Raw genomic sequence first — 9,499 nt, forward strand, 5'->3', positions numbered from 1 at the left:
TGTAACTAATAACCCTCCAGGCCTGGTACTTCCTGCTGAGAGAAAACCAGACATGGCTTTGCCTGGTATCAGCCCAGGGACGCCTTCCAGAAAGGCGCGCTGCTCCCCCACCCCACTACTAGTGTGCCCTTGCAGACCCCGTGAGTGAGGGCCTGCAGTGCTGGAGTGTCTGGTATTCTGGGGACGCGTGAGTAGCACCCCAGGGTGCTCTGGGACAGCGAGGGTGATGGGGTGCTAAGCAAACAGGCCACTGCCCACCCTGGGGAGACCTGGCTCGCCAGCTCCTCCACCCGCTCCTGGCTGGCTCAGTGCCGGGGCTGTGGCCTAGTTCAGAGCTCTGTGACGAGGTCCGGGGCTGGTGTCAGGGTGGGCGTTAATGAATTCAGCGTTGCGTGGAGGAGCTGATCGCTGTGTTAAAGAAAAGCACCTCCAGCGGGTTTGAAATTGCAGCAGGGGAGGGGCAGAGCGGTGGGGCCTGAACTTCTGCTGCCCTTCCTGACGGCAGGATCAGTCATGCTGGGACCCCCGCACGCACCCCTCGGAGTGAAACATGCCCTCCCCTTGCTGGGGCAGGCATGGTTAGCTGTGGCCCCCAGAGCTCCTGGGTCTTGGGCCTCCCCCTCCGGCCATGTCACTCCGCTAGGCAGGGGGCCTTCATGCCCTGGGCAGCTCTGCACCCCGGGGAGGGGACCCACCCTGACCCCAGCTGCTTCTGGGACTGGGTTCATTGGGCAGGGGCTGTCTGGCTCTGCATCGCCAAGAGTTCAGCTCCCAGCATGGTGGGCACACTGAGCATCCAGCCCCTGCTCTGGGCAGTGCCTGGCACGACGGGGTCCTGATCTCAGGCGGGGCCTGGGCAGCGCCTGGCACGACGGGGCCCTGATCTCAGGCGGGGCCTGCGTAGCGCCCACACATCAGGGGCTGTCACAGCACAGGAGAATGCCCGCACTATATCCCCACCACCCAGCCCTTCCCCCTCCCCAGGTGCGGATCCATGGCTCTTTGGGTGTGGATTGGGGAGGGTGACACCTCTTCTTGTGTGTGGGGGACAGGGAGACTCTGTGAGCAGCCTGCTCCTCTGGAGGTTTCTGAGGGGCAGATTTGTGCACCTGCCAGGGTAGATCAGCATGCCCACCAGTGGGTGTCTGGGCGGTCAGACGCAACAGGTGACTCCAGCCTGCCCGGCTCAAGGGAGTTGCCCAGGGTAGTGCCTCACCCCCCCCCAGACATTGGCACCGGTCCCTCTTTGCCTGGTACCTGGGCACGTTCCCATCCCACCTGGGGCAGGTGTGATCATGCTGCACCCACATGACTTACATGTCTCCTGTGTGATCGGCCCAGCACAGCCGCTTGGGCGCTAACCTGGAGCAAACATGCCCACCCTGCCAGCCATTGACCTGTGGGGCAGTGCCCAGCTTGGGCCCATTCACCCACTGCCATCAGACAAGACGGCCAGATCCCAGCCCCGTCTGGGTACCATGGAGGGGCCCCCCAGGGAGCTCAGACTGCTTCCTCGAGCAAGTCCCCACAGCCCCATCTGGGAAGCTGGGGGGAGGGGGCTGTGTTCATTGTCACACATGGTTCAAAACCTCCCCTCCCTGCCCCCCTCCCACACATCTCTTGGCCTTGAGTTTGAATTTGGATTTTGTTCCTGCAAAGGAGCCCAGGGAAGCTGCTGCTGCAAGTCTTACGCCCCGAACCCGCAGGGCCGAGATAGCGCCAGATTCAAGGAATCCAGCCCCCCGCTGGCACCCGACTGCACTCGGTTCGTTGCAGGACGTGGCCCTAATCCTGGGTACTGAGCCCTTCAAAGATCCCTGCCCGCAGGCTCCATGTCTAGTTGGCAGCCGGTATCAAGCAGAGTGCCCCAAGGATCGGTCCTGGGGCCGGTTTTGTTCAATATCTTCATTGATGATCTGGAGGATGGCGTGGACTGCACCCTCAGCAAGTTTGCAGATGACACTAAACTGGGAAGAGTGGTAGATACGCTGGAGGGTAGGGATAGGGTCCAGAGGGACCTAGACAAATTAGAGGATTGGGCCAAAAGAAATCTGATAAGGTTCAACAAGGACAAGTGCAGAGTCCTGCACTTAGGACGGAAGAATCCCATGCACTGCTACAGACTAGGGACTGAATGGCTAGGCAGCAGTGCTGCTGAAAAGGACCTAGGGGTTACAAAAAGAACAGGAGTACTTGTGGCACCTTAGAGACTAACAAATTTATTAGAGCATAAGCTTTCGTGGGCTACAGCCCACTTCTTCGGATGCATATAGAATGGAACATATATTGAGGAGATATATATACACACATACAGAGAGCATAAACAGGTGGGAGTTGTCTTACCAACTCTGAGAGGCCAATTAAGTAAGTGAAAAAAAACTTTTGAAGTGATAATCAAGATAGCCCAGTACAGACAGGCTGATAAGAAGTGTGAGAATACTTACAAGGGGAGATAGATTCAATGTTTGTAATGGCTACACCTAGGGTAGGCACAGGCAGAAAGAAGCCTTGTACCCATACGGCTTATTCCCCATCCCATCCTGCAATAGCACCTCTTGTATAACACATTACACTCCTCGTTCCTCTGGCAAGTAGCACCAGGGATGGGCGTTTGGGGTTTGTTTTAGTTAAAAAAAAAACCCAAATCAACAGCTTCTGAAGAGACCCAAATGTAGCAACGTCTCCAAAAACATCACAAGGTGCAGTGTGAAACCAGGGTCTTGTTAAATACCAACTAGCTCTTCCTGATGCGGCGCATCAATGGTTTGCCTCCCTTTGGCTGTGAAAGGAAGGTTTTTGTTGCACCTCAGTGCGCAGGAAATGAATGCGCTGAAGCGGGATATCTGCTGTTCTGCGCAGTGTTGTTGCAGCCATGTGGGTCCCGGGATATTAGCGAGAAAGGGTGAGTGAGGTCATATCTGCTATTGGACCAACTTCAGCTGGGGAGAGAGAGGAATTTGCGAGCCGAGCTGTCCTGAAGACAAGCTCTGCAGCTCCAAGGCTGGTCTCTCTCCCCAGCAGCAGCTGCTGGTCCAATAAAAGATCTGGCCTCCTCCACCCCATCTCTGAAACAGGGTGCTGTTCTCTGCTTAAATCCCAACAAGGGACATTTTGTCAACAAACGTTCTACTGGGAATGTCAAAACCCTTATAGCCCTGATGCTTCCTTTCGTTTTTCCAGGGTAAAAATGGTGACAAGGATGCAGTTTGACTTTAAATCTGCTCCACCAAAATAAGGTTTTCCACTCTCACATGGTCTCAGGGGTCAACTTCTGGGAAACCGCCTCATTTCCTGGGAACTTCAGAGAAAGAAGCACAAAGAAACTGGTTCACAAAACCAAACCCAAATCCACTTCCAAGCGGGAGAGTATTAAAACTACTTTGCACCATACCATATAGGCGTTTGTGGCTGGAGCGAGCCAGCAAGTCCTTTGACTGGCTATACCTAAATCCCATTGCTATGAAACCAGTTAACATTCACTCGCTCCTGGAGTGCAATCAATTTATCTGCACAGTGGTTCAGATGGGAGCCATCTCAGAGCCTCGGAAGGCATCTTGGTCTGGTTCTCCCAGCCTGACCCACCCTGTGCAAACTGGTTTGAGACCTGCCCAAGGCTCTGGCATTGTCTCTTAATGACCCTTAAGTGGAACCAACTGTTAGAAAGGGCCCCCTCCCTTTACGGTCTCGGTGCATCGAGTTCAGACAGGAATTATTTCAGGCTGGGATCTGGCCTGTGCAGTGCAGGCGGCGAAGGAGATGATCACAAATCTCTGCCAGCACTGGCAGTGCAATGCCCAGGAGGGCAGGGTGGCAGTCCCCTGGGCTGGGTGGTTGATCATCTCCCCGCCCAGCCCCATCTCCAAGGCCAGGTGGGTCATGAGTGCTGGGCGTTTACAGGGTGTTATCTGAGCCGTCACGCCGAAAGATTTATTCCTCCCTTACCCGCTGGGGCCAGGTGGTGCCGGGACTGCATGTGCAATCGAAGTGGCAGAGATCACTCAGGCACAGGCTGATGGAACTGCCAGGTTCTGCTCAGGGCTTAGCAACAGACAGTCAGGAGCCAGTGGGCTGGGCCCCCCATGGGGCACGTCCCCCCAGCGGTTCAGAGCCAGGGAGCCCTTGACTTTGCACATCTAGAGAGTGCCCCAGCCAGCCCAGAAATGCAGCTGCCTCTGGGGTGAGGAACAGCAGCTGTTCAGCAGGCACACAGGAGGGGAAAGAGGGGCCTGCATGGAACTGATCCTGCAGGGGGGCATTTAGGGAGGTGAAATGGAGGCATGGGAGATGGGCTTTCCGGCCCAAACAGGCAGCGAGACAGCCTGGCTGAGACAGACCGGAGGGAGATGCCATGGCCTGGGTGGCTCAGATCTCATCCAAACTCACCGCCTGCAGCACAGGCCCCCATGTGGTGGCCTGGTGTCGGGGCCAGCACTGACTGCCTGGGCACAGCGCCCTCACCCCACGCCCAGCAGACTGCCCTGTGGGGCTCCCATGTCCTTACCAGGAAGGGCCTGTCCACTAGGGTTACCATATTTAGTGCCTCCGAAAGGAGGACACTCCACGGGGGCCCGGCCCCGCCCCCAGCCCCGCCCACGCCCCAACTCCGCCCCCTTCTCTGCTTCCCGCGAACATTTGAGTCGCGGGAAGCCTGAAGCAGGTAAGGGGGATGTGGGGGGAGGAGGCGCGGCCCAGGCTGGCACCGCCGGCCCGGCCCCCGAGCCCCCGGCCTGGCCCGGCCCGGCACCGCCGGCCTGGCCCCCGAGCCCCTGGCCCGGCCCGGCACTGCCGGCCCGGCCCCCGAGTCCCTGAGCCCCCGGCCCGGCACCGCATGTCCCGATTTTCCCGGACATGTCCGGCTTTTTGGGATTTCTCCCCGGACGGGGATTTGGAGCCCAAAAAGCCAGACATGTCCGGGAAAATCCGGACGTATGGTAACCCTACTGTCCACAGGGTGTGGGTTAAACCAGGACAGAGAGAAAGGAGGGAACTCCCCACAGCCATTCACTGCACCAGTGGCTACGCTGGGGACAGAACCCAGGAGTCCTGGCTCCCAGCTCCCCCACTCTAACCCCACTTCCCTCCCAGAGCTGGGGACAGAACCCAGGAGTCCTGGCTCCCAGCCTCCCCAGCTCTAGCTCACAAGGTTCCCCTCCCCAAGTCAGGAAAGGAACCTAAGAGTCCTGGCTCTCAGCCCCCCACTCTGTCTGGTGAACCGTGCTTCCTGTAAGTAAATGATCAACCCCTGCCCCCTGCGCCCTGCACCCTGTGAGGGGAGGGAAGGGGCCGGGGCAAGGATCCTGGGTCTGAGCGGAAGGAGAGGCAGATGCTTGAGCAATCCCTGCCCCACACCCTTGTCCCAGGTGACCCAAGTGTCCCTGACCGCCCCAGCTGCTCTCCTAGGCCTCGCCCAGGTGAAGCACCCTCCCCAGCCCAAGCTGGGAGCTGTCCCCCCACCAGTCGGCCTGGAGGGCAAAGGGGCAGATGGGTGAGGACAGGGATCCTGAGGGATTAGGGAAGGGTCCCGCCTCCTCGATGGGCTGCAGCCGTGGGCCAGGCTGAGCCAGTCTGGGGGCAAGGGGCGCAGGGGATGGTGCAGGGCTCTGCCCCACGCTGCCTCCTGCCAGTGCCCCCAGCCTCCCCCTCTGACCATGCCCCTGTGCCCCTGTCCCCTGCCAGGGCCCTCCCCCACCCCATAATTCTGCCAGTGCCCACCCCCACCCCTTCCTTGCCAGTGTCCTCATCCCCCTCCCCCCTCCTCTGCCAGTGCCCATCCCCATCCCCTTTTCGGGGACAGCGCCCTTGGCCCCATACCAGGCAGACCCCTGGAATGCCTGGGCAACCCACCCAGCTGCCTGCCCATTGCTGTCTCCACGTCCTGCCTAATAACTCTTTGCAGAATCCCACACTCTGCCAGGGACGCCATCCTCGGAGGGTGAAATCTGAGGACAAATGCTTCCTGATGCATTTGTGCTCAGCACCTGCCCCTGGGCATCTCATCCAGCCGTGCCCCGAAAGAGCTCTCTCACACACAGGGATTTTAAGAAGCCCAATGCAAAGCTGAGTTAATAATATTCCTGATGCACAGAACAGCCCTCCCTTCCCCCCCCATGGGCTTCTCTCAGGATCCCCTGCTCTGTGTGAGCTCCTGGCCGCCCCTCAGCGGGATGGGGGGCTGAGATCAGTGGGTGCCCTGAGCTGGGACAGGCTGCTGCTGATGGCACTGCCCGGGCCGGGGGTCCTCCCAGGTTGCATGGAGCCTTGAGGTGGGGGGGGGGGTGGTTGGTCAGAGATGTGTGCTCCCAAGGCAGTGACTTGCCAGGAGAGGGAAGGCGGGGGTGGCAGCTGGGCGTCACGTCGGCCTCCAGATTGACCACAGCACCTGGCCTGCCAAAGCCACCGTCTGGCAGGCCACAAGGGCGGGAAACCAGGATCTCGCCCCCGCTCACTGGCCGAACAGCCATCTGACCTCACAACTCCAGCCCACACTCCCTGAGTCAGGGCCTGGCTCTGGGCCCTGCTCTGTGAGCGGGGCTGGAGTGGGGTCAGTCACACCTCCCAGCCTCCTCCAGCCGGGGCTGTGCTGGCGTGGCCTACTCTGCTCCTCCAAGCTGCTGGGAGGGTGGGCAGTGCCGGGCAGCCCCTCCTCCACATCACCAGGCAGTGCTCTCTGTGCCCCTTGCATGGAGGGGTCCTGTGGTGGTGGATGGGGCAGGGCTGTCCTCAGTCCTCTTAGCAATCCCTGGCAAGCTTCATTTCAACCCACCAGATGGAAAAGGAGCTGGGACAGGCTCTGTAAACACGGCTCCCTTTGAAAACAAAAGCTGTAATTCTCCTGTCCACGGTGACTCACAGTGCTGGGTTTGCATTAAAGCACCAAATCCTCCACACAAAACAGGGATTTGCCTCTTTAAAACAAGGCTGATGGGACTAAAAAACCGGGTCTGGGTCAGCTACTGAAAAGGAGGCACAGCCTGGGTGTGAGTGTGTGAGTGACACACAGGCAGAGTGGGTGTTGGCTCCAAGCCAAGCAGAAACTGACGAATGGTTTAATTATAAATATCTGGCTACATGTTATTTGCAAGAAGCGCCCTGCAAAGCCCTGACCCCTCTCGGGTGGTCGCTAAATATTGTAATTAACACAGATTGGTCTCTTCCAAAAACACCCTTGAAATAAGCCAACCTGGAGACAGCATAAACGGGAAGTGGGGAGAAAATCCACTCCTGGGCAGGTTCTGGCACCACAGGTCAGCCTGTCTCGAGCTTTACAAACATATTAAAGATAATTAGACACAACAGTGGCGTCTATAAACAAGCCCATGGTCTGGAAAGACTTTCCCCCTTGGCGAGGAGCTCGATCCATTCAGAAAAAGGCCCTATGGTTGTCAGCGAAGACGAGAACACAGAGCTCTGGGAAATGGAGATTGCAAAGAGCTCATTTGCCATCCAAACCATCTTTCAGCATGGGAGGTGGCCAGAGCAGGTTTTCGACTTTATCTTTGGGCCTTATCAAAGCCATAAAACAGCTAATAGCCCCGATTGCAACATAACCAGCAAAGCCCAGCAGCTGGGCCACTGATTGCCACAACTCCGGTTTTTCAGGTGGGCAGTTTTGGGGGCGTTTGGTTGGGGAAGTCGGGACAAAGGCTAATCACTTGTGATATACACTCTTGTCAGACATTAATAGATGGTCTCTGTGTCACCCAGAGGAGAAAGCAGCAATGAAAGTAACCAAACCATTAGTGACTTATTAGTCAAGCAGCAGGATCTTATTATACTAAGTGGAGGGTTATACAAAGGAGTTTGAAGTGCACCTCCCTGAGTATAATGCCAGCCACCTCTTAAACCTGTCTACGTGGTGTTTCAGTACAATTCAAACTGATATTGTTACAGGGGTTACACCAATCTGATGGCAGTGGTGCCACTGGGATAGCGGGCGACAAGGCGTAAAGCAGCCGCTGCAGAACGTTGCTTACTCTGAGTTCTCCGGTTCATTCTGCCTGGCGGCTCTGTCTGCACAGCAGGGATCCCAGCCCACAGCGTTAAGGAATATGCCCTTTTTTGCGTCAACTGATCCTCTCTACAGGTGTCGTGAGCCCTACAGACAGGATCCAGTTACAGGATCAGGGCCAGAAACCTTAGCTGCCCTCTGTTATACTAGTCACAAAGTGGGGACTTAGGAGTAGACGAAGAATTCAGTGGGCTGACCGATGCAGCAGATTGAAAGGAATTGCAAACCGGCTTGCAAATTAAGCACATCCAGGAAGGACGGTCCAGTGGTTGAGGCACTAGTCTATGACTTGGAGTCAATTCCATGCTCCGCCACAGACTTCCTGTGTGACCACGGGCAAGTCACTTAGATATCTGTGCCGCAGTTCCCCATCTGTACAAAGGGGACAAGAGTCCTGCCCTACAGGGGTGTGTGAGAAAATATACATGGAAGAAGTGCTGTAAGTTACTGATGCTATATAAGAGCAGGACATTATTATTATTTCCCACTAACGTTTGTCCAAGTGCATTCATTCCCTCTTTGGGATCACTTTTCGGGACGTTTCTAGCCAAGGAACATCTTGGAAACTCTGAATTTTAACAACTATTTCTGGATATTTGCAATAAGCCAGTTTCCAATGTGTAATCACAAGCTTTTGCACCAGTAAATGGTTCCTAAGAGCGATGTTCAACCAATCAGGAAAGAGAAACAAAGCACCTGTCCAACAAAAACAGCTCGGTCGTTGTCTGCAGAATGGTCTCGGGAAACAGCTCACCAATGAGCTGCAGCCCAAAGATCACTCATAGAAATGATACAGCAAATCACTGGTTCACACTAGCTCCTGGGGGGGGCAATCGTAGATGAGAACTCCATTGTACTGGGTGCTGTACAAACATGGCACAAAAAGAGAGGCCCTCTGTGACGAACTGGGACTGTTCTTAATGTGGTCTTTGAATGTTGAGTGGGGAGTGTTGGCCTGGGAAGGTTGCAGGGGAGTTTGGCTGCATTGGGGGATGGGAGACTGGCCTTGAGGGAAGATACCTGAGCATGTAACGTGAGAACCCAGGAAGGGGTTAGAGGCCAGGTGACACCTTGGCCCGGGAAACTGAACAAAGGCTGGGAGAGGAGACGCTGGGGAGAGGGAGAGTTTCAGGAGCTGGCTGTTGTAATGGAGGGGAGCCCAGACGGGGCTCTGACCCCACAATGGGGCTGTGGTGCCCCTGGGACCTCAAGAGGGACCTAATTGGGGGGGCGGTCCTGTTGTCTGTGCCTGCAAGACCTGTCTTGGACTGTGTTCCTGTCATCTAAATAAACCTTCTGCTTTACTGGCTGGCTGAGAGTCATGGTGAATCGCAGGAAGCCGGGGGTGCAGGGCCTTGTGTCCCCCCACACTTCGTGACACCCTCCCCCAAGGATCTTACAATCTAAGGCCCTGATCCTGCAGATGCCTAGGGGACTACTCACTCATGGGAAAATGACAGGTTTCAGAGTAGCAGCCGTGTTAGTCTGTAT

General features: G+C 56.5%; 1 long non-coding RNA gene across 1 annotated transcript; it reads left to right on the forward strand.

The window, feature by feature from the left end:
• Positions 1 to 1,673: 1,673 nt before the first annotated feature.
• Positions 1,674 to 3,390, forward strand: LOC128832999 (uncharacterized). The gene is made up of 2 exons (XR_008444094.1): positions 1,674 to 1,795; positions 3,181 to 3,390. It is a non-coding gene; the product is annotated as an uncharacterized LOC128832999 (long non-coding RNA).
• Positions 3,391 to 9,499: the final 6,109 nt, after the last annotated feature.

Source organism: Malaclemys terrapin, chromosome 2 (assembly GCF_027887155.1).
Source record: "Malaclemys terrapin pileata isolate rMalTer1 chromosome 2, rMalTer1.hap1, whole genome shotgun sequence".
In the NCBI taxonomy this organism is placed as follows: domain Eukaryota; kingdom Metazoa; phylum Chordata; order Testudines; family Emydidae; genus Malaclemys; species Malaclemys terrapin.